General features: G+C 40.6%; 1 protein-coding gene across 1 annotated transcript in view; it reads right to left on the bottom strand.

Moving 5' to 3' along the window:
- Window positions 1–24,301, bottom strand: part of GHR (growth hormone receptor) — a 207,707-nt gene that overhangs the window by 153,645 nt on the left and 29,761 nt on the right. The gene's annotated exons all lie outside the window — the stretch shown is intronic.

Below are 24,301 nucleotides of genomic sequence, written 5' to 3'. Positions count from 1 at the left end.
AAAGATACAAAGGAGAAAGACATTTCTAGTACTTCTGGTTGTGAAGCCAACCATGCATGGCTGTACTTTTGTCCTGTTGGACCTCCAGCCGAGCACAGTAAGAATTAAAAGTAACAAAAGATGTGAGGTTCCACCATTTATTTTAATGGAATTCTGACCTTGAAATCTAATGATGATTGCTAAATGCCAACATTTTTCACCATTTCATAATTACATAATTCATAATCAGCAAATTCTTGAAGATGCAATGAAATTTAATCCATGCACACAGGTTAAAAAAAAAAAAGAAGAAAAATGTAGTGATCACAGACATCGGGCTGAATTCTAAATGATTTTTTAATTTAAAAAAATTAGGTTAAATGTTCACAAAGGTATTGCAGTAAAAGCTTTGTTATCCAGCATGTTGGAGGAATGGCGGGTGCTGGTTAGTCAAAAATTCTGGTTAACTAAGAGTTATACTTACCAATTTTCAAAGAATTCGAATACAATAAAATGAATAAAGTGTAAAATAGTATACAGGTACTCATGAATCCAGTAGTCGTACTGCACTGTACAGTGGTTGGTTTCTTGAAGCACTTAGGTGTATACAGGTAAAGTTTTCTATACATTAAGTTATCATATGACACTTCATATCACTATGGGCAGCACTGGCATATACCCAGACCACTAAAAATATACTGAACACTAAAACTATACTGAACATAATTTAATCTTTCTTTAATAATTCAGAAGGCACTTCAAGATCTTGCAGTGCCTCAGGATCATCATTATTAACATCAACTATCGTGGTTGATGTACTGTAGAAAGTGCAGGAGATAGGGTCATTACAGATCCAGCCCAATGACATACCCTGGAAGCTGCTTTTTTGAATAAATCCCTGATACCAGCTTGCTTGCTTGTCTTCTGCCTCTTTTGCATAAAAGTTGAGTGCGGAATGTGCAATTGCACAACCTCCTGGGCAGTATATTAGTCCCAGTTACTAGATTGAAGATTTGTATTGGGAGATACCAGAAATGCCGGTTAATAGAGCTTTCTGGTTGATGAAGTGCCGGATAACACAACTTTTACTACAAAGCTTATGCTCAAATAAATGTGTTAGTCTCTAAGGTGCCACAAGTCCCCCTTTTCTTTTTGCGGATACAGACTAACATGGCTACTACTCTGAAACAACTTTTACTGTAGCTTGTTTGATAACTGGGCAAAGCCCACGGAAGCAAAACAAGGCCCCAGCCCTTCAGGTGGGGGATGGACCATAGCAGAGACTTAAGACCTCAGTTGGGTAGGGGGACAAAAACCTGAGCAAACCTATATTGGATTGGCAACACTAGAGGCTGAAGTTGTTAATTTATTCAAAGCACAGGCATAGCAAAAGCAGCAGTAGCTTTCACATGCTGTCCTACTAGCCTGCCTCACAACTCTCTTCTTGAGGTTCTCCATGCAGGTTAGCTTCTGTGCCTGAGGGCACCTTTCTGTTCAGGTAGCTGGAACCGTGGAAGAGGTGCCTTTTCAGTAGAAGTGCCCCCGAGTCTCAATTATCCTAGAAGGCGGAGACCTATGGTGCAGCTCTTAGGAACCATCACCTCAATCTTTTTGCTCCACGCTGTGATCTTTTGTGTTTTTAAGCACACTGGTTCATCAAATTAGCTGTCTCAGAGAAGCTTATCTCAGGGTTTACATCTTCACATGATAAAGTCCAAGTCCTATTACTCTTCAGTTTTTTCTTGTAAATCTATGTGATGAACCGTCCATTACCTGACCACCACAATCGAGCAATGGATTTATGCAGAAAGCTATCAGGGAAAGTTATTTTAGTCAATCTGACTGTATTTATATTGGTGTATAATTATTAAGTTTATCAACTTAACTACAGACTGATGATAAATGTCTGTGTGCCGTCAGTTTTATGCAGTAATACTAGCACGATACAAGAAAGAACAATCAGAGGTAAAGTAATTTTAGTAATTAATGGGGTATCAGAGTTGACTGATACAACATGCAACCTTTAAAATATTAAAATAGAAGCCAAGTACTAAAATGGAACCAAGTTTTGGCTTTGTATTAAATTGTGGGATTCTTTCCAGAGTTTCTTAACGAAGAACGTGAAACAAAATAACATTAGATGATTATAGTTAAAATATTGCAAAATGTAACTAAATCATTCACTATCAAGCTACTTCCAGGAAGAATTTTTAATGGTGAAAAAATGATACAGCAGCTCCATCTCAGTGTATTCAGGAATGGGGTTTGGTCATAGACTGGAGAAGTGAAAGGAAAATCCATTTTCGTAAATGTTTTTTTTCTGGCCTGAGTGCATTTTGACTTCTTGGATAAGATATTTTCTGCATCCACACTGGAAGGCAGTTATAACAGAAAACTACTCTGCCATGCAATGGCTCCTAATTATTATACGTAAAACATCATAAGCATCCAAGTTAGAACAAAATCTGCTTTTGACACTCCTACTTTCCATCTCCCTAGCATTTAATTGCAATGGAAGCAAACTGTTTGCTACATACTTGTTTGCAGTGTTGGCCCAGGATATGGGGCAGACAAGGTGGGAGAGGTAATACCTTTTATTACTAATAGAAGCTGGTCCAATAATATATATTACCTCACCCTCCTTGTTTCTGCTATATACTTGGCAAACACACCTCTGATCTAGATTTAAAAAAAAAAAAAAAAAATCACACAGCCAGCTTCAAACAACCCCCGCAAACCCCACCCTTGTACCTTTTAACTCAGACTCACTTTTTTTCCTTAGAAAAGTAAAATAATATCAATAAATTTTACCTCCTAGTTTTTAATATATTAAATAGATTCATCGAGTGAATTCCTGGCCCAACTGAAGTCAATGGAATTTTGTCATTGAGTTTAATGGGGCCAAGATTTCACCCACAGATTGTAAGAGAGAAGGGACCATTATGATCATATAGTTTGACCTCCTGCATAACACAAACCCAGGAACTACACACAGTAATTTTTGCATCAAACCCATAGAATATCTTTTAGAAGCATACCCTGACTTGAAGACTTCTAGTGACAGAGAATCCAGCACATCCCTAGGTAAGTTGTTCCAATGGTTAGTTATCGCCACCATTAAAAATATGCACCTTATTTCTAGTCTGAATTTGTCTAGCTTCAGCTTCCAGCCACTGAGTCTCATGCCTTTGTCTGCTACATATAACATTAACAACACTCAAATGTCACTAGTAAATGCTCTCTTTTTTTTATAACATTGCTGAAAAAATCTTACATACGCTAGACTCTCCAGAGAACCACATGATTTTACACACACATTTGCCTCCGCTAGATAAAGAATCTATGACCCAATTACTACCAGAGCAAAAATATGGTTACTCCAGGAGATGGTGGTAATTACAGGACACAGGGAGCACCTCATCCCCACCCATACTGCAGTGCAGAAGACTGCCATATTACATCTACTTGTTCTCCCTGAGCACAAGTAGGGTCTTGCAAATGCTGCTCACAATGATGTACAATTGTCTTGCAAATGCTGCTCACAATGATGTACAATGATGGCCATGGTCCCACCACACCACCACTAAGAGCAGCTAGTGCTGATTAAACAGCACACACTATACAAGTGTATAGCCACTATTTAGACAGGGAGGGATTTTCAAAAGTGCTTATTGCTTGCCTAAGTTTTCTCCAGTTGAAGTCAATTGGGTTTACTGTTGACTTCAATGGGAGCATGGTTAAGCCATCACTGAGGTTTTTTAAAAGTCCAACCCGTAGTCCTCCGAAGTACGATAAATGCTTTACACAACAGAGCCTTGCCCTGAAGAGATCACAGACAGTCTACACACAGACAGAAGAATGGGGAGAGGGGGCCACTTGGAACAATGAACACTCATTCGAAAAATGCAACATAAAATACTTTGCAGACAAGACAGGGGGACGAACTAGCAAGCAGCTCTTCCTCTATGTAATAACCCCCTTCCTACTAGTGCTGGGTTAACCACAGGTGCTTCCCCCTCTTCTTCCCCAGCATTTCTTTGGCTCTCAGGACCATAATTTAGCTAATAGATTTTGAAAGTCACACTCATGAGAACAGAATATTGAGTATTAATAATGATCTTGTTCATGCTATAATTAATATTAATTAAAATAGGGGTTGCTGCTATTACGATACAACAGCAAAGTATCTTGAAATAAAATTAATAGACTCAAAACATATTAAGAGAAAAAACAGGAAAGAAACGAAAAGGTGAGTGAAGATCTGGACAGCCCTCATTTGTAATATAAGTTAACCTTTGTTACTATTTTCATAACAAATACCAGAAATGAAATCAAGTACTGTGTAACGCAATTCCAAAAGTGTATTGCAAATAAATGTCTGGAGGTTATTAATTTGGTTTGGCATAAAACAAAATACAGACAGAGCAAAAATAGAGTCTGATCCCCAGTTACAGTATGTACATTAATGCAAAGACATTATGGTTTTTGTAGTTTAAAACAATGTTTTACATTAGAAATACAATGCAGATGAATAATTGACTACATTGTGACAGTAAATGTGCTACAGTACGAAGACTGGAGAGCCAGTTACATACTAGAACTAACTGCGCAAGTTCAAAAGCTGTTGATCTAATGGACTGAGAGTCAGGAGACCTACAGTCTGACCCCATCTCAGCTGTGTGACTCTGAGCTAGACACTTCACTTTGTGCCTCGGTTTTTCCTCTTACTCTTAGGATATGTCTATGCTGCAATTAAAAACCCACAGCTGGCCTGTGACTGATTCAGTTCACAGGGCTCCAGCTAAGGGGGTGTTTAATTGCAGTGTAGACATTTGGGCTCAGGCTGCAGCCTGAGCTCTGGGATCCTCCCACCTCACAGGGTCCCAGAGCCCAGGCTCCAGCCCAAGCCTGAATGTCTACATCGCAATTAAACAGCCCCTTAGCCCAAGTCAGCTGGCATCAGGCCAACTTCAGATGTCTAATTGCAGGGTAGACCTACCCTTAGTCTTTGTCTACTTAGATTGTAAGCTCTTTTGGGCAGGGACTACCCGTTACTACGTATACGTGCAGGTCCTAACAAGTGGGGCCCTGATCTCAATTGCAGTCTATTTGTAGTACACAAATAATAATAATACAAGAACTCCAGATATGGTTCTTTGGTTTGTGTTTTGCAGGCGGCCAGACTAGATCATAATGGTCCCTTTTAGCTTTACAATCTATTAATCGCATGGTTAAAATTTTCTTTCTCCAAGCAGTAGCTTTTCCATTGCACTGCACATCACTGTTAAGTCTGACTCTTGTGAATAGGCACAAGACAGCTGTGGGTCTGCTGTTGCAGCAAAGGAAGATATACATAATTATGGATAGGGAGCCCCTCAGATGCATGAATGATTCCAAACCTCAGACCTCACATCTATGCATTACTAGATGTTTAATCAGTTCCATGATTTTACTTTCACTCCATTTGCCTATCTTACTTGATTTTTCCATTGGTTAAAGAATTATCCATTCTCCCATTTGCATTTTTGGTGTGGAAAATGCAATTTGTTTTTCCTGTTATGGAAGAGTAGATGGGGTGGGAAGCAGAAGCTGCAATCCCAGACAGACACTAAGGCATGATCCTAATGCTACTGAAGTCAAGGTCTGACTTTCCATCAATTTAATTGGAGTTGGATCAGGCCATAAAGTAGTGACTCAGTTACTTCTTGTTCTTCTAGGATTGGTCTATAAGAATTGGTGTTATTCAGACCATTTTATAAACCCAAAATAAAATATTAAAGAAGAGGATTGCTGCAAATTGCTTCACATTATGCAAGTTAGGTGAAGCCCTCAGGCAGCTAATACATACCAAAGCAGGCATCCATTGGGCAGATGTGGAAGAGAGAAAGAATTATCCAGTGGTTAGGGCAATAGCCTGGGACTCTGGAGACCAGTTCAATCTGCAGAGCTACCACAGATTTCCTGTGCTGCCTTGGTTCTGCATCTGTAAAATTGGGGTAAATAGCACTGCCCTACCTCATAGGGATGTTGTGAGGATAAATACATTGAGGATTATGAGCTGCTCAGACACTGCAGCTATGGGGCCATGGACATACTTAAGATAGGTGAAAACAGCTAAAGAAGAAGATGATATTCTTAATCTGGAACAAGTGTCCACACATGGAGTTAATCGCCTACAGATGGAATTGTTCCTAAGTCCTAATATTCCTTATCTAGTTTATAGATGTTGGATGCTTAGTTAAAACTTTGCCAGGACCTGTGATGAAAAACTTGATGGAAGTGCAAAGTATTATTTGTTGTTTTGTATCAGCTACAATTATTTTCAGCTATGTTCTGTGCCATGAAAAATAAAGTATTTCTGTATTATAATTAAAACAAAATCAATATTTCTCATCTACATAAGTTCTTAGCATAGGCCACCTTGCTTTGGAAAATAAGTGACTTGGCATTGCCAGCTACAGATATAGATAACTATTCACAAATAATTTTTTAACACAGCTATTTACAGTTCAACAAAGCTAATCAAACCTAAAAGATTTTTCCTCTTTAAAATTAGGAACTGTTTAGTAACCTATTTTCCTTCACAGATCTTTGCTGCCAAATTCAAAGCTTTGATACCCACATCATTTCTTTTGTAAAATTACACTTGCTTACTGAAGGGAAAGATAATTAACACAATAGAAGGCTCTCTGCATATGAAACTTGAAAGGCATCCAGGACTCCAAAACATTAACACTGAATATGTTCAGTGACTGAATGATTCTTTAAGAAGAAAAACCCAAGAGATATTCTCTTCCTTACCCCTCCCCCAAATCACTTAAGATGTATTTAGTCACACATTCTGAATTTATAGATCCTAGGTAAAATTTTCCCAGAGTGCCAAAATGACATTTTCAAAGGGAACGTGGCACTTCTAAGGGCCAGATTTTTAAGGGCAACTAATTCCAACCCTTTAAAAAAAAATCTGGCCTTTAGAAGTCTAAATCCCATGCATTTTTACCAAGTTGTATGATAGGTTTTCACATAAATATTTTCAATTGGCCCAGATTTACAGTCAACTCATAAGGCTCATTAACTTTAGGACTTGCCTACACTAGGATTTTTTTTAAAATGGTGCAGCTGCACTAGTGCTCACCCCTCATATAGACATGCTGGACAGGTAAGTAAAAAGACAGGGGAACTTGGGTAAGCTGCACCAGCGTTATTCACTTTTTTATCTGACTGCAACACTAAGGTTTGGTTGCACTGGTGCAACTTTATTTTTTGTAGATACACCAGTGTAAAAAAAAACAAAACAAAACAAAAAAAACCACCAACCAACCAAAAAAACCAAAACCCACTATGTCGACCTAGCCCCCAGTGTAGACGCAGTTAGGACGGTGGAAGAATGATTCCATTGACCTAGCTACTATGGTTTGGGAACATGGTGTTCTTACGCTGACGGAAATCCCCTGCTGCCAGAGGAGACTGCATCTACACTGTGGGGTTATCCTGGCATAGCTACAGCGGCATATGCCTACACTACAGCAGCACAGCTTCCTCTGTCAACAGAAGGGTTTTTTTCCTCAATGGTGGCAATCCCCCTCCACCACAGGCTGCAGCTAGATCTAGGGAAGAATTGTTCCTTTGACCTAGTGGCATCTACAGGGGTCAACCTAACAACCCTGCAGAAGGTGCACAGGTTTTCATAGCTCCAAGCGAGCTGGCTAGATCAATTTAATTTTTAGATGTAAAGCAGGCCTTAGAGTAGAACAGAATACCGCACTACACATAGATAGCACTCAAAGTTGTATTGTTGCCATTAAAGGAGACTGGAAAAGCTGTCCTGCAAGACTGAATTTTAACTGATTGGGATTCATGATGTGATTTCATGGCCAGAAGGGACCACTGTCATCATCGAGTTTGAACTCCTGTATAACACAGGCCACGGAATTTCCCCAAAATAACTTCTGGAGTATATTTTATACAAAAACATCCAATCTTGTTTTTAAAATAGTCAGTGATGGAGACTCCACTACAACCCATGGTAAATTGTTCCAAATTGTTAATTACCCTCACTGTCAAAAAATTATGCCTTACTTCCAATCTGAATTTGTCTAGTTTCAACTTCCAGCCATTGGATTACGTTATACCTTTCTCTGCTAGACTGAAGAGCCCACTATTAAATATTTGTTCCCCACGCAGGTACTTATAGACTGTGATCAAGTTACCCCTTAACCTTCACTTTGTTAAAGTAAACAGATTGAGCTCCTTCAGTCTATCACTATAAGACATGTTTTTTAATCCTTTAATCATTCTTAAGGGTCTGCTTTGAACTCTCTCCAATTTATCAACATCCTTCTTAAATAGCTGGCACCATAACTGGACATAGTATTCCAGCAGCGGTCACATGAGTGCCAAATACAGAGGTAAAATCCCCCCTCTACTTTTACTCGAGATGGTATCCCAAGATCACATTAGCTATTTTGGCCACAGTGTCACACTGGGAACTCACGTGCAGCCGATTATCCACCATGACACTCAAATCTTTTTCAGAGTCATTGCTTCCTAGGATAGAGTCCTCCATTCTGTAAGTATGGCCTACATCTTGTGTTCCTAGATGTATACATTTAGACATATTAAAATGCATATTGTTGGCTTGCACCCAGTTTACCAAGCAATCCAGATTGCTCTGAATCAGTGACCTGTCTTCATTATTTGCCATTCCCGCAATTTTTGGGTCATCTGCAAACTTCATCAGTGATGATTTTATGTTTTCTTCCACGTCATTGATAAAAATACTAAATAGCCTAGAGCTGAGACCCAATCCCAGGGGAACCCCAATGGACACATATCTGCTTGATAATGAACCCCTGCTTACAATTACGTTTTGAGACTTATCAGTTAGCCAGTTTTTAATCTATTTAATGTGTGTTATGTTCATTTTATATCATTCTAGGTTTTTTTAAAAAATCAAAATGTCATGCAGTACTGAATCAAGCACCTCACAGGAGTCCCAGTATGTTGCGTCCATTACATTTATCAAACTTGTAAGCTCATAAAGAAAAATATATCTAGTCAGTTTGACAGGATTTATTTTCCTTAAACCAATGTTGATTGGCATTAGTTATATTACCTCCCTTTAATTCTTTATTAATCTAGTCCAGCATTTCTCAATGCAGCCACCAGGGGCTTTTCTGGCGGCCACAGCCTCCTGGACAGCTTTGAGGGAGAGGGGCAAAGCAGTGGCCCCTACCCCGAGGCTACCAGTAGGGGTTGGGTCCTGTCCCCGTTTGGAGAGACAAATGCTGGAGGAGCAGGCTGCTAGTGAATTCCCCACCTTCCATAGGGTCCCATCCATTCCCCCCGGCCCCACTGCCTCTCCTGCCCCCCCATCCATTCTCTCCATTGCCTCTGACCCCCACTGCCTCCCTACCCACCTCCCCATTTAGGGCTTAAATTTGTCCCTGGGCTTGCCAGAGCTGAGTAAGTGATATTTGTTAATATCACTTTTCACAACAGCAGACTTACTAGCTAGCAAGTCTTAAAAAAAACAACCAAAACCACAAAAGAAACAACAACAAAGACAAGAATGTGCAATATGCCTTATTTGTGTTTCTATTCTGTTTAGGTCCAGTAAAGAAGAGAGACAAGTGTACGTTATTTTTACTACTGAGTCTGCAAAAAATCCCAACATAAATAAATTGGAATGATTTGGACATGTATATGTGCATATTTATTTCTTTGTCTTTTCTAAACTTAATTAGGAATTGTAGTTAAAATTGTAACAGCAGCCACCAGCAAGAGTTGGTGGCCACACTGTAAGGCCACCAAAAAAACCAAACAAACGTTGTAAGACCCTCATATCAGCTACTTCATTATCTTGCCTGGCATCAGCGTCAGGCTTATAATTACTTGGGTCATCCCATTTACCCTTTTTAAAGATTGGCGCAACACTAGCTTTCTTGCAGTCTTCTGGAACTCTCCCAGTGTTCCAAGACTTATTGAAAATCAACATTAATGGTCCAGTGAGCTCCTCAGCCAGTTCTTTCAAAACTCTTGATGCAAGACCTGCTGATTTAAAAATGTCTACTTTGAGCAGCTTTAACATCCTCTAGAGATGTTAGTGGAATGGAAAGTGTGTTATCACTAGATGAAACTGCATCATCAGTCTCCCCCCACCTCCCAAATGCAGAACAGAAATATTTATTGAACACTTGTCTTTTCTCATTATTGATAATCCTACCATTCCCATCTAGTAATGGACTAATACCATTGTCGGGTTTCTTTTTGTTCCTAATATATTTACAAAGACATCTTTTTATGTCCTGAATTCTGCTGGCCATAGATTTATTGTATCCTTTATTAATTTTCTACAATTCCTAACTTCTGGTTTATATGCATTAATATCAGCTTCCCCTTTCTTCCATATTTTTTTTAATAGCTGCCTTCACTTTCCTTCTAAACCCGGTCAGTTTTTAAGCCAAAACAACCTTCTTTTTCAGTTGTGGGACTGTGGCTTTTTGGGCATCTAATAAGGTGCTCTTAAATGATTCCCCATTTTTCCGACTAAAGTCTTCCTCCCAGCTGATGTGGCTCAAAATTGTTTTCAGCTTTGTGAAACTGGCCCTACTAAAGCATCAAGTATATATACTACTGGTCTGGACTTTATTTTGTTTACACATTATAAATGTGATCAGGTCACGATCACTTGTACCTAAGCTACCATGAATTTTTAGTTCTGTGATCAGTTCCTCTTTATCTCTTAGGACAAGGTCTAATAAAGAATCCTCCCATGTTGGCTGCAACATTTGTTGAATTAGGAAGCCATCCATGATATTTAGAAATTTGAGGCATGTTTTAATACTGGCAGCATGAGACCTCCAAGATATGTCATTCAAATTGAGCCATTTTCTAATGGTTAGATGCCTACCAGAAATCAGTGGCATAATATAACATAGCACAATGAGAAAAAATAAAAAAACACTTGAATGATGAATCCATTAGAAAGTCATTAAGTAGTAGAGATTCTGTCTGACTACTGTTATATTATGCAAAGATTTAGCCTCACTTATAAATCTGTAGTCATTAACAATAACCCAGCATCTTTTAAAGAAAAAGGAACACTTTTGTAGGTAATCACACTCTTTAGACGTTCTACATAAAAAGACACTTGTCCCACCAGTGCATTAGCGCTCTTGCAGAAACGTATCAACATTACAGAAAAATATATTTAGGATGGTGATGGTGGAGGTTGTTGTGAAGAGATCTTAAGAGGATTAGGGGCTACATATCACAGCTGTGGCTGAGAAGGAGTGGGGATGGATGGGAGGATGGTGCTGCAGCTTAGATGCCCTTCCCAAGGCTCTGCTCAGAGAGCCAATGTAGGCCAGTGGATAGAGCAGTAGCATGGAACTCAGAAGACTTAGGTTCTATTCCTGGCTCTGCCACAAACCTGCTGAATGACTGTAGGCAAATCACTTCCCCTCTGTGTGCCTGTTTACCCTCCCGCCCTTTGTCCTTGTAATTGGAACATGACCTCTTTGAGGAACGGATTGGCTTACTGCTGTGTTAACACTTTACATCCCACAACAGGGCCCTGGTCTTCATTGGGGCCTGGAGGTGCTAAGGAAATTAAAATACTAAGTGCTCTATTTATTTGCTCTGGTTTTTGGGATATGTTATTAGCATTATTTATCATTCTTGATATTGTATGCGAGAAAAGATGAAGATAGCTACTGCTCTAAAGAATTTATGATCTAAATTGACAGTCAGGGACAGGATACACTGGGAAACCCAGAGGAGAGAATGACTGGGCAAACTCCCATATGTTATGGGACAGTCAGATAAAGTCCCTCACACAAACTTTATGGGCTCTTTTGCCAGCCCAGGCACACTACAGAGCCTAAACCTCACAGTAAGTTCCTCTACATGGCAGATGTATTCTTAATAAGTATCATTGTATTGCATTAGCACCTAAAGGCCCCAATGACTTCACACAGGAAATCTGTAGCAGAATCAAGAACTGAATCTCAATCTTCCAAGCCCCAAATCCACTGGACGACCTTGTACACTGGAATAATAGAAATGGGATGAAATTTAATAGTGCAAAGTGCAAGGGACTAACAACAAGAATTTTTGTTATAAACTGGGGATGTATCAGTTGGAAGTGACAGTGGAGGAAAAAGACCTGGGTGTACGGGTTGATCACAGAATGACGGTCACTCATCAATGTGACGCAGGCCTAGGATGCATCCAGCGAGGTATTTCCAGTAGAAACAAGGAAGTGTTAATACCATTATACAAGGCACTGGTGAGACCATCTGGAATACTGTCTGCAATTCTGGTCTCCCATGTTTAAGAGAGATGAATTCAAACTGGAACAGGTGCAGAGAGGGTCTATTAGGATGATCTGAGGAATGCAAGACCTACCTTATGCAAGGAGACTGAAAGAGCTTGGCTTGGTTAGCATAACCAAAAAAAGTCTGAGGGAAGATATGATTGTTCTCTATAAATACATCAGAGGGATAAATAGCAGGGAGGGAGAAGAGTTATTTAAGTGCCAATGTCGGCACAAGAACAAATGGATATAAACTGGCCATCAACAAGTTTGGGCTTGAAATTAGATGCAGGAGTGAAGTCTAGAACAGCCTTCTAAAGGAGCAGTGGGAGCAAAACATCTAACTGGCATCAAGACTGAGCTTGATAAGTTTATGCAAGGGAGGTACGATGAGACTGCCTACAACGGCATGTAGCTGATCTGCGATGGCTAGCAGCAAATAACTCCAATAACCGGTGATGAGAAACTAGATGGGGAGGGCTCTGAATTACTACAGAGAATTCTTTCCCAGGTGTCTGGCTAGTGCAGGGGTCAGCAACGTTTCAGAAGCGTGCCCCGAGTCTTCATTTATTCACTCTAATTTAAGGTTTTGCATGCCGGTAATACATTTTAATGTTTTTAGAAGGTCTCTCTCTCTAAGTCTGTATTATATAACTAAACTATTGTTGTATGTAAAGTAAACAAGGTTTTTAAAATGTTTAAGAAGCTTCAATTAAATTAAAATGCAGATCTTATCAGTTTAGTGCAGTGGTTCTTAACCTGGGGTGCACGCACCCCCTGGGGGTGCAAGATACCCTTTCTAGGGGTGCGAGACGTGAGAATTTTTTAGAAGGTAAATCATCGAAAATACAAATTAAGCACAGGCACATAAGTACAACTATTTTGTTTCATCAAACCTATGTATTTATTAACTTTATACATTTTTTAATGATTACTGTAATAAACAGAGTTTTTAAGTTTTCAAGTTTTTAAGCTAATTGTAGTGTAATTTTTGATAAGGGCTTCAGAGCGCTGGGCCCAGGCCAGGAGCAGAGCCCTGGGCTGCCTGCCAGTACCCAAAACCGGCAGGAGGGCTGAGCAGGGACAGAGGCCCAGACCACGGCTGGCAGGGGGCTGCGCAGCTGGAACCCCAGACCAGCTGTGAGGTGAGCAGGGCCGGCAGCTGGTATCCCAGGCTGGCAGCAGGCTGAACGGGCAGATGGCTGGGACCCCAGCTAGCAAGGGGCTGGCGGCCAGAACTCCAGACTGTCAGCGGGCTGAGCTGGGTGGCAGAAAGAACCCCAGACCGGCAGCAGCTCACCCACTGCTGGTCTGGGGTTCTGCCAGCTCCTGTCAGCCAGGGTCCTGGTCGCTAGCCCCGCTCAGCCTGCTGCCGGCCTGGGGTTCTGTTCACTCAGGCAGGCAGTGGGCTGAACAGGGCTGGCAGCTGGGACCCCGGCTGGCAGTGGAGTGACAGTAAAAATTGGCTCACGTGCCGCCTTTGGTACGCGTGCTGCAGGTTGCCGACCCCTGGGCTAGTGGGTCTTATCCATATGCTCAGGGTCTAACTGATCACCACATTTGGGGTCAGGAAGAAAATTTCCCCTGCGTCAGGTTGGCAGAGACTCTGGGGGTGTTTCACCTTCCTCTGCGGCATAGGTCATGGGTCACTTGCAGGTTTAAACTAATGTAAATGGTGAATTCTCTGGTTTCAGAGTAACAGCCGTGTTAGTCTGTATTCGCAAAAAGAAAAGGAGTACTTGTGGCACCTTAGAGACTAACCAATTTATTTGAGCATGAGCTTTCGTGAGCTACAGCTCACTTCATGAAGTGAGCTGTAGCTCACGAAAGCTCATGCTCAAATAAATTGGTTAGTCTCTAAGGTGCCACAAGTACTCCTTTTCGAAGGAGTACTTGTGGCACCTTAGAGACTAACCAATTTATTTGAGCATGAGCTTTCGTGAGCTACAGCTCACTTCATGAAGTGAGCTGTAGCTCACGAAAGCTCATGCTCAAATAAATTGGTTAGTCTCTAAGGTGCCACAAGTACTCCTTTTCGGTGAATTCTCTGTAATTTAAAGTTTTTAAATAAAGATTTGAGGACTTCAGTAACTCAGCCTGAGATTATGGGTCTATTATAGGAGTGGGTGGGTGAGGTTACGTAGCCTGCATCATGCAGGAAGTCAGACTAGATGATAATGATGGTCCCTTCTGACCTTTACACAAAAGCCTCCAATTAAAGTACCGATTAGATCCATAAAAGACTTGATTCCTTCCAGGACATTAGCATTACCGATAAAAAAGTAGTAGTCAGATCTGTCTCCCAAAGTTTTCATACAGACTGCTGTGATTTTAATTTGTTTTAACTATCTTGACAGCATCCCTTTAAATTCAGTACCGTAACTTGCAAAACGAAAGGGCATGGTATCCAATCCTATTTTTGAAACGTAGTGTGAAAAGACTTAATTCAGCAGAGGACGAACAAGTGCCAAATGTGGATCCAGACCTGGAATTGAGAAGTCCTCAAAATAAGCCCCTCAAAAACCAATGCAGCTGAAATCTTAATAAAAGAACCACATCCAGATAGGTATGTTAGGCAAGTGTGATCTTACTGGCCTAGTCTGTTTCCAATTGTAAATCCTCAACTGTAAGACTGACTCAAGAGGTGTTCTTTAAATACCCTGTATGACAACCACTTATTTATTTCTATTGCAGTAGCACCTACGGACCCCGACCATGGATCAGCAGCCAACTATACTAGGCACTCTAGACAAATGGTCCCTACCCCAGAGACCTCACAGTCTAGCATTAGACAACACGCACAGGTGAATAAACCAGCAAATGGGGGTGAAAGGAGTAACAGCAGAAACCAGTATTTGAATAAATCAGTAATCAAGGCGGTCACCTCCCTAACCAATTACAGGGGGCTAGATTGTCCTTAGCCCTTAGTTGGCTATGTGGAGCCCCATTTCTCCCCTACTTGGCTGAGGAAAAGCTGCCCAGTTTGCAGCTCCAGCCATGTGGAGAGGTAAAGCAGTAGCTGTGTGCCTGATATGCCCCCTGGTGATCAAGGGGGTGGGAAGGGTATGGCGAGATACAGGGGGGAGGAGCAGACCCCTACTAACCAACCACAACAGTTGGCTGGGTGAACAGAGTGGGAGCGAACCTCAGCCCGAAAAGTGGTGGAGTGACTTATACCCTACCCAGAGCAAGGAGAAGGGCGACTCAAAGGCAAAAGTCCTTCCCGTTGTTCCTCCTGCATTGTGCAACTACACACCACCTCTTACTCTGCGCTGAACATAATGACTCATTCTAGCCCCAGGTTTGTACTGAACACGCTTGTGGGAAAAGTTCTTCTGTTTAAAGTTAACATTCTGAGAGCAGCAATTTCAGTTGTATAATTAAAAACTAACAGAGCTAAGAACACTTTGTACTTATAGCACCTTTCAGCCAATGATCCCAAAGCAGTTTACATCCAACTGAGTAAGCCACAGAGGTAGACTTTATTATTATTGTTTATCACCAGAGTTCCTTCCCCCAGGGACCCCCTAGGCTCTGGGTGGGATCCCAGTACTCACCCAGGCTCTGCAACATCCAAGTGGTTCTCCCACTCCAGCTCCAGTCCTAAGAGGCTCAGCTCTACAGTTGCCTTCTGGGGTTGTCAGTGAACAGAACAAAGGGGAACTGACACAATGAATCATTCCAAAGTTGAGCTAAGGCTACAGCCCTAAACTGAGTTCACAAACAGAGAGCAATAATCCTCTATCAAGACGAGTCAGCATCAGGACAGCCTGCTAGCCAGTAGGGAAGCCAGTCCACCAGCCCTTCCTTCCTTCAGGGACCATCAGGCAGCAGTCACCTATTGAGCTCCTGTCTTAGGTCATCTCTCTCCAGGAAATGAGATCTAAAGGTCTACTCTCCTTTCTGGTCTGCCCTTAGAGGAGCTCTGTTTCTCCCTTTTAGGCTCCTCCCACTATGTCTGACATCTCACAGGTGTGATGGGGCAGGACCATCTAAACCCAGATGAGCTCATTAACCCCATGTTGCTCAGTATAGGGTTTGTATAGCTCATTACATGTTTTACAGGTGGATACCTGAAGGCACAGAGAAGTGAAATGACTTGCCCAAGATCACACAGTAAATCAATGGCAGAGATGGGAATAGAACATATAATTCTAGACTCCTAGGCTCTTGCTCTAATTTCTACATATTGCTGTGAAACTACTCCATACAATGCATAGCACTGATTCATTCATGAGGGTTGACATCATTGGCAATAATTTGCTTTGAAAATTTCAGGTCTACAAGGTAGCTAATCTGGTTTAAACTTAATCTTTTTATTAGCAATTTGGTTTTACGGATCACTAGCTTTTCCTTCTTTGTTCTCTGTCTTCCTCTGTAATTCTCTCAGCTCCTCTTTGATGCAAGAGGCTTTGAATGCAAAGACACACAACATTTGGTTGCTAATTGAAGTAGAAACTTGCATCAGTAATCAGCAGAGTGGACGGTGAGAAACAGTTGAATTCCAGACCTCATATTATGCTAGTTACTAATGTACGAAAGCTCTTGTAATTTTCACCAGTTATCCAGCTTAGAAATAGATACCCGTATGGTTACATCAAATCACACACTAGAATATAATTTGAGAGAGAAAATTAACTAAGTTTCTTGAAAGGCTATGGGCCTGGTTTTCAGAGGTCAATCCATAAATCCAGTGAAGTCAATGGATCTGAAAACTAAGGCCAACATTTGCAGTACAGTTATGCCAAAGGACCGCTAAAGGAGCATGATATGCTTGTTGTCTGATTCAGTGGTCTGTAGAAGAACCAACCATTCCTTCTTTCCCTTGTGACAAGTTGCCTTTGTAAATTGGGGTACACAAGCAGACAGCCAGTCAACTGAGCCTTGTTTTGTTGTTATTCAGAAGGAAGCATTTCGAAGCTTGAATCAATTAATATGGTTAACCTGGTCTCCCTGTCTCTTTCTAGGTGACAGATTATAAGACCCAGATAGTGAGCTGGCTGGGAAGGCAAGGAATTCAAAGCTTCTTCTAAATAAGTTTATTCTTTTTCAGAGAAGGGGAAGGGGGCAGAAACATTTAAGAAATAAAGGTCTGAGTGAAGCTATTGGGCCTCTTTTCTGGTTTCATGAGGAAGATGGCAGTTGCAAGTTGATGTAGAGGAGCTTCACAGCTCCCAAGATGCGTGAACCCAGTGGAGGATTATGGACAAATAATGCTCAGTCTCCAAAGCCCTCAACCTGTGGCATGCCAACAAGATCTAACCTTGTATTATTCATCATCTATATGAATCCTAGATTCATCATCCTATAAGAACACTGGATTGACATTTTCAATTCTAACAATCTTTGTCAGCTCCTCTATATTACATAGCAGGATCAGAACAGAAGTGAGGATATTCAAAGCTGAACACAGCAACTGCCTCTGTTAGCACTGGTTTGGTTTTGGCAGCTTTCTTGGTACGGCCATATCCGTAGAATGAAAGACTAATGAATTCCATACCACCTTTACCATGGAATGCTGCTACACTGCCAGCAATCACATGGGTATCAGTGATGGACACAAACTGAATATCCAGCCAGACCATCTTAAGGACCTAGCTAGAAATCGATCTGCAAGGAAGCTATGTCCCATCTCCAAGCTTTCTCAGTGCACCTACATGAGGAACAACTGGGTAAATCTGAATCTAGGCAAGACTGGCAGGAAGAGAGAAGCACTTCAAGTACTACTGCTCATGGTGACAAAAAAAAAAAAAACCACCCACTTCCAGAGGATGGAGTGCATTCGTCTGGCCACTGAGAGTTTATAATAGGGGTGGCCAACCTGTGGCTCTGGAGCCGCATGCAGCTCTTCAGAGGTTAATATGCGGCTCCTTGTATAGGCGCTGACTCCGAGGCTGGAGCTACAGATGCTAACTTTCCAATGTGCTGTGGGGTGCTCACTGCTCAACCCCCTGCTCTGCCCCAAGTCCTGCCACCATTCCACCCCTTCCCCCAAGACTCCTGCCCCTTCTCCCAAACCTGCCATGCCCTCGCTCCTCCCCCCTCCCCACCAGAGCCTCCTGCACACTGCAAAACAGCTGATTGTGGCGGGCAGGAGGCGTGGGGAGGGATGGGGAGGCGCTGGGGGCTGGAGCGGGGTAGCAGATGGGGGACTGCTGACATATTACTGTGGCTCTTTGGCAATGTTCATTGGTAAATTCTGGCTCCTTTTCACACTGAGGTTGGCCACCCCTGGTTTATAATACTTACCTCCTTTATAAAGTGTTTTGAAATCTGTGGATAAAAGCACTATATGAGAGCTAGTTCTTGCTATTCAAAAGCCCACTAAAAACAACTAAAAACAGGCAAATAACATGGAATTAAGACATGCAAGGGATTTATAGAATGAATGAGTTTGTCTATTGTCTTTAATTTGTGAGAATGTTTAGAATGGACAGACACCAGTAAAGACACGAGAAATTAGAGTTAATGTTCAATGAAACCACTTGCTGAAAATGTGATTGAATAACCAGGATACAAATTCATACCGGGAAAATGCAAAACCGATTGGTACTGTCTGGCCCTGTTTACACATGTTGACAGCAGTGGGTCTGCTGAATTAGAGCTGAAGACAGTTTGACTAACAGGATGGGACAAAATCACTGTCAGCACCATTGCAGAAAGCATTCTTGAGAAAATCATCATGCTATCTACAAGTTCCTGGAAATTGTTTTGCCCCATTCACAAGAGTAGTTGAATTGTTTACAGCACTTCTAAATAAGTCCTAAAGAATTTAATAAGGATGAAATCAAAAGGGTTCTCGAGAAATGTTATAGAATTGCATAAAAATGATGCTGAAACTCTACAGAATTTAATAAAGAACAAGATACTTTCTACAGACCTTTTTAATCATTCCATATAATTCTTGAGCAGGGATATAACTATTAAATTCTACAGGGTAATTCAAAAGATCTACAGAAAGTTTATCATGACAGTTCTCACCAAATGGGTCAGTTTATTAGTATAGATGGGGCTTATGGACTAGTTGCAATACTAGTTGCAAAAACCCTGGAAACTATTACTATTTTAAACGACACAGAGGATGCCATTAAAATTTAAATAGCAAGTGTAATTTATTATGCCTATATTTAGACTATATACACCAGAGCAAGGTGTACACTATACTGTACTAATGTTCAATTTTTAAATGGCACTCACTCCACTGCAGGGTGAATTGTTTGATTGCTTTGTTTTTCCCCAAGGCTCATATACAACTTCATCATTTCCCACTCTCTCTGGACTAGTGTATAGCAGTGGCTCTCAATCTTTCCAGATTACTGTACCTCTTTCAGGAGTCTGATTTGTCTTGCACACCCCCAAGTTTCATCTCACTTAAAAACTACTTGCTTACAAAATCAGACAAAAATACAAAAGTGTCCCAGCATACTTTTATTGGAAAATTGCTTACTTTCTAATTTTACCATATAATTATAAAATGAATTGCTTGGAACGTAAATATTGTACATCCATTACAGTGTATAGGATATAGAGCAGTATAAACAAGTCACTGTATGAAATTTTAGTTTGTACAGACTTTGCTAGACTTTGTTATGTAACCTATTGTAAAACTAGGCAAATATTTAGATGAGTTGATGTACCCCCTGGAAGACCTCTGCGCACCCCCAGAGGTACGCATACCCCTGTTTGAGAACCACTGGTATACAGCACAGTGCATGTTGGAGTACTACATTCTGAACAGCACTGGACTGACAATAATCACCACATCAGGTCATTTTTATTTTTGTACTAAGGATTAAAAAGATAGTTCCAATCAGCTAACAAATATGACACAATCAGTAAAGCCTGAGCAAAAGAGCACACTATGGGAGGTGGTAAGGGGCCATGCACTAGCCACTGGAGAAGCACATACTATTGCGTTTTAAAGGAATGTAACTTTAAATCCAGTCAATTAAAAACAACATTGATGTGAAAGTTCTTTCAGGGGTTACACCTGTTCCCCAAAACCCCAGCTAAGTTTTGTGATTACACAAATATGTTTTCCCTGTTTTTCAAAGTGTTTTTCACTCCCCCATTGATGTAAGCAGCCAGATAAACCGACTAGTCAGGGGTAACTGTAAAAGCAACTATGTACAAAGTGCTCTCATAGGTACAAAGTAAATACCCTGGAAACAAAAGAGAGAAAATATTCTCACTAATCTTTCAGCTACCATCATTTTAAGGCATAAATACTGTCTTTTTGTTCTGTATTTGTACAGCGCCTAGCACAATGGGAATGTTGGTCTGTGGCTCCTAGACATTAAGGTAATACAAACAATCAAACAAAGGAGGTTAAAAGGAATTTAGATGTGATTTTAAGTTGATCATGTCCCTTTAAACTTAGCCTCTCTAGCAGTAAGTGACTATTCCGGATGCAAAAAAATTAAGAAACTATCAGCTGAGAAATAAGAGAAAAATTGGACACAAAACCATGAGAGATATCCTAGCTGGATAACTTTTTGACCAATGTTTCTAATTACACACTCTGTGATAGAGGTAATTGAATCAAACCTCTGACATCTAGGTGCATGCTGACTGCAAGATGGAGGACTGAATTCTCATCCTCCACATGCATTACAGAAGAGCTGACTAGGCCATTATTGGCTAGGGATTAATTATTTGATATTTGTACAATGCCAGGTGTCACAGTTCAGAGTAACTGCCCCTGTATTTCCCTCCACTTGTTCAGTAAGGGCTCCCAATCTCAGGCTACAGGCGGGGAGCTGGAAGCCTTTCTTGGGTGAAGACCTACATCTCACTCTCTTCTGACCACGATATGTGCAGGCTAAACAGTTCCCTGCCTTCACTATGTTATTCCCAGCAAAGACAGTCTGCCTAAATAGACCCGCTTGCTTTCTTTTCAGCGACTGAGAACAGAGTGATGGTTATAGGTAAAAGTTACACCACAGTTCTTCCTATGCAGGTATTCTCAAGGTAAAAAGCATTACAGAAAAAAACATATTTTAAACAATAAAAGAACCTACACGCAAGCTAATAAATTTAATGGAGTTAACCACAACCCTAACATGGATTCTGGCAAGAGCAGTCCTTCAATCCCCACTTTGAGGGAGTTCCTATGGTTACCAGTTCATCACAGGTTTCAGAGTAGCAGCCGTGTTAGACTGTATCCGCAAAAAGAAAAGGAGTACTTGTGGCACCTTAGAGACCACCAAATTTATTTGAGTATAAGCTTTCGTGAGCTACAGCTCACTTCATCGGATGCATTCAGTTCATCACAGCTTCAGCTCACAACAAGCACATTCATGACAAGTTTACTCCACCCTTTTAGACAGATCATGGGTCTTTGATCTGGAGTTCCCAAAAGTAGATAAACAAATTCAGCTGGAAATAAGGAATACATTTTTTAACAGTGAGCATAATTAACCATTTGACCAACTTAGCAAGGAGCTTGGTGGAGTCTCCATTACTGGAATTTTTAAGATTGGATTATTTTTTTTTTTAAAAGATATGCTCTAGTGACAGAAATTGTTTTGGGGCAGTTCTATGCCTGTGTTATACAGGAGTTCAGACTAGATGATCATAGTGGTGCCTTCTGACCTTAGAATCTATGAATCTGTGACTAATTGCATAAGTAAGGTAAGCAAGAACTAACCCCTAATGAATCAATGACCTACTAGGGTAGGGAAAAGCCTATGTCCCTATTTTAGAATAGCCTGAGAAACTCTGCCACTAACCAAAATTAAGAGAAGGAAGAATGGTCCTGTATTATTATTTAATATTTATATTATGGTAGTTCCAGAGGCCCCAATCATATTGAGACCCATTCTGTTAGGCGTTTTACAAACACAAATGGTAGACAAGGTCTCTGTCACAAAGAGCTTCCACTCTCACTCTCTCCAATCTCTAATGAAATATAAAGTATTAAAAATTAATTTAATGTTTTTTCTGAACTCAACCTGCTGTTACAATGAATAGTTTCGAACAGCTGTCATTAAAAGCCAGGGCTAGCCAGCAGGTGCTGCATTAACTGCCATCATCAATTAGAACTCACTGGAAACAGAGTTTATTTACAGAGTATGAAGGTTCTGGGAATTCACTTGTGTGTGTTTTAAAGAACTGCATATGATTCCGGTAGGTTGCTCTTGAAAATGAGTGCTGCTTAATTAAATACTGTACTACAACATTTCCAAACAGACAGAGCACGACTCATTAGTTCTTCTAGGGTGCCCAGCATCATCTATTATGAAATAATGTTAACTATAACTTTCATTTCTAATGTCCTGCTCATTCAGCTTCTCTTCTTCTTCCTTGAAGTCACAGGATAAAGTGAAATGGAAAATTTAATTGGCTTAGAGCCACTCACACACCATTCATGGACAGACATAACCCTTGGTAATCCAGCAATGCTTTAAAAAAAAATTACAGATTAAAATAAAAACACTATCAAAGGAAGTTGGTTAAAAAAAACCTGCAAAAAAACGTAAACAGGCCCTCCTTCCCTTTCAGAAAGACCCTGATTATTTTGAAATTTCAGATGGAAATAATCAGAGAAAAAAATGATGAAATATTTCCAACAAAACCTTTTTCTCCTGTGCCAAAACACATTCCATTCTCCTCCCCACAAAGTCTTTCCCAACAGATATTAACTATATAAAACTTTTACATGTATTAAATGAACTGGACTTTTTGATATAGACAAATGTTTTTAAAAGGATGTTTTTGTAACATTTCTTTCCCTCCAGTCTCAAACCAAGGCAAATTTTAACTCCCACAGTCTAGTACCTATTCATATCACAACACGGAAGGCAAATACTGTAGTTCAGTTTGTCTACATGTCAGACACAGACTGCTTTAGGTGCCTTTGCAGACATGAACACTGAGAAGCCGATCCTGTGTTTGGGTTAAGTGAGCATGCACCCACAATGTACATTTCAGCAGTGACACTGGATAGGACCAGTAGATAAACTGCACTGCTTGCTTTTCTTGGGGGCAAGATGAGCAGGCCCTATAATGTTGCAGTATTAACATTGGTTGGTTTTAGACTGTAGTGAAAGAGATAAAAAAACCTGAAAGTATCAATTGATCTAAGAAGGAAGAAAGTTCGGGAAATATAATTAGAACTAGGCAAAAAGTGACTTGCCATCTATTAGTAGTTTTCCATTTAATACAAGCCCTTTATTAGCACCCTCAAGGTACCTGTAAATTGCAAAGGAAACACTCTTGCTGTCAACTTAACATTCATATCTTTCTCAAAGATAATTGGATGCCAGAGCTAGCTGATTTTACTGCTGTTTAAAGAAACAGTGGAAAGAACTGAGGAGATGATGATTTCTTTGTTTTCAAAAGCTGCTTAACTCTGGAATGCAGTTTGTTTTTTAATAACAGTGCAAGGTTCAGACAATGGCCCATTAGCAAAACACTTATTTAAAAAATTCAAGAAAGCAAATACAATTAATGTTTGTGTTTACAATAAAGCCCAGTTTCTGATATAATGAAATAGCTACTACAACTCAAAACATAAACAATGGTGTTTTCACAGCTGATAATTTGCTGCTCTCTTCTCCACCTTGCAATGACAGAATTCTTCCCATTAGCATTTCCAGTTCAAAGTGTGCCTCACAGCCTTCCCCCATTGTTGCCCAGTCCTGCAATGAGTGCTGGTCAGGCAGACTCATGCACATCAGCCTAAGTGACATCAGTGGCCCGGGTCTACCTGCAAGAAGCTCACTATAGAGGGTTGGAGGTCTAAATTCTGCACACACACAACAACACACAGAACACCCACTCATGTACACCCAGCAAACAAAAGCCCTGTCAAATTCTCAGCTATGAATAGCTTGACTAAGACGACAGAGAAAGACACACAGAGAGTTACTGTTCTCTCTATTTAAATAGTTGAGAGGTATTCAAATGCTATGGTGATGGGGGCCATATTTATAGATAAATGTATTGTCAACTCCAAGCATTCACAAATCATGAGCCAGGCCTGGGAGAAATGTGGATGAG

Source organism: Eretmochelys imbricata, chromosome 5 (genome assembly GCF_965152235.1).
Source record: "Eretmochelys imbricata isolate rEreImb1 chromosome 5, rEreImb1.hap1, whole genome shotgun sequence".
Taxonomy (NCBI): domain Eukaryota; kingdom Metazoa; phylum Chordata; order Testudines; family Cheloniidae; genus Eretmochelys; species Eretmochelys imbricata.
The sequence above is the reverse complement of the archived record's forward strand: the minus strand, read 5'-3'. Positions and strand labels throughout refer to the sequence as shown.